At 37.0% G+C, this 1,924-nt stretch overlaps 1 pseudogene; it reads right to left on the reverse strand.

Annotated features, from left to right (window-relative positions):
• Positions 1-1,924, reverse strand: part of LOC102000297 — a 59,094-nt pseudogene that overhangs the window by 11,927 nt on the left and 45,243 nt on the right.

Genomic DNA, 1,924 nt, shown 5'->3' on the forward strand with positions numbered 1-1,924 from the left:
GTTCTTTTATGCGTTTGGAGATGATTGTATCGTACAAAGGCTTTACCACATTGATGACATTTATAGGGTTTCTCTCCAGTATGTGTTCTTTTATGTATTTGAAGATTTTTATTACGTGCAAAGGCTTTACCACATTGACTGCATTGATAGGGTTTCTCTCCAATATATATACTTTCATGCCTTTGAAGATGACTGTCATATGCAAAGGCATTAATACATTGAACATAGACAGGATTATCTCCAGTATGACTTCTTTCAGGCCTGCAAGGATAATGGGCACATGTAAATCCCTTATCACACTCAATACACTGTTGAATCTTTATTATCTGTATGAATGAGTTTTACAATTTGGTCCAATTATAAAGAAGAATTAGATCTTAAGGTTTTATATTGTATTTACATTCACGCTACTACCCTTTATTTAGGATAGTTTTTTTTTTTTTCAAGACAGTTTCTGTGTGACTTTAGAACATGTCCTGGAACTCACTCTTGTAGACCAGGCTGGCCTCAAACTCAAGAGATCTGCCTGCCTCTGCCTCCTGACTGCTGGGATTAAAAGCCTATTTTCCATGTTTAAACATTACCTGTGATGCTAAGATCCTCTGTTAAACAGTTCACACTTAAAGAATCTCTTTTTTTCGCCGGGCGGTGGGGGCGCACGCCTTTAATCCCAGCACTCGGGAGGCAGAGGCAGGCAGATCTCTGTGAGTTTGAGGCCAGCCTGGTCTAGAAGAGCTAGTTCCAGGACAGAAAAAAAAAAAAAAAAACAGCTACAGAAAAAGCCTGTCTCGAAAATCAAAAAAAAAATCTTTTTTTCTATTAGAGTTTGCACACACTAAAAGACACTGGAAAAAATTAGATATAGATACGTGGTATAAAGAGTAAGGCTTTCCCAACAACAAATGCTCTTTGACTCTGGACTCTAACTGCCCATCTCACTAAGCTTAGCATGGTCACAGCAGAATATGAGGAACACTAGCTTTACTATGACCTATTTGTTTATTAGAAGATTGTGAAGATGGACTCATCACCTCTTCAGCGTGTGAACCTTTTGTAATATGAGTGGTATGAAATTAAAGAATTGACAGTTCTACAGCATAGCTAGGATACAAATGGGAATATATGCTAAGGCATTCTTTCCTTGTCTTGTTTCTTAAAATAATGCCTTGCAAATATATTTCATCTATTTGAAACTGAGGTATATGGTTTTGTGAGAATTTAATAATCATCAATTCACATGAAATTGTACTTATTTACACTGCTGCTTTTGTTTAAAACTTCCAGGACACATTACAATTATTTCAGAGACACGTTTTTATCAGCTTGCACATGATAATTACCTTCCATGTCTTTGAGAACTTTGACAATGTTCTTCAGTATTATGGTTTTCCCAACTGTATCCTAAAATATAGTAGAAAATGTATGAAATATTATTGTAAATTGGGTAAAATTTAAATTACATGAAGGAAATTCAATATTACCTATGATAGTGAGGTTCCTGTAGGTCTCCAGCATCACATCTTTGTAGAGATTCCTCTGGGAAGGATCCAGCAATGTCCACTCTTCCCAAGTGAAGTCAACATGCACATCATCATAGGTCACTGCATTCTGAAATGACACATACATGTGTACAACAAAAAGCATGATACTGACAACATTGTAAATGTTTACTTCTTTGGCAATATAGTCATGATTCTAGTACTCCGTACACTTATTCCATTATATAGACATTATAATGTAATCACCAAGTCTCCTTGGAAGGAAACCGAATAGGAGGTTCACCTGTCATTTCTGTACCCTGTGAATGGGATATCACTTTGCAAGAAAAATGTCTAATAAAACAAAGACACTTAGCCAGGTGGTGGTGGCGCACGCCTTTAATCCCAGCACTTGGGAGGCAGAGGCAGGCGGATCTCTGTGAGTT

The sequence above is a fragment of the Microtus ochrogaster genome, chromosome 4, assembly GCF_000317375.1.
Source record: "Microtus ochrogaster isolate Prairie Vole_2 chromosome 4, MicOch1.0, whole genome shotgun sequence".
NCBI lineage: Eukaryota > Metazoa > Chordata > Mammalia > Rodentia > Cricetidae > Microtus > Microtus ochrogaster.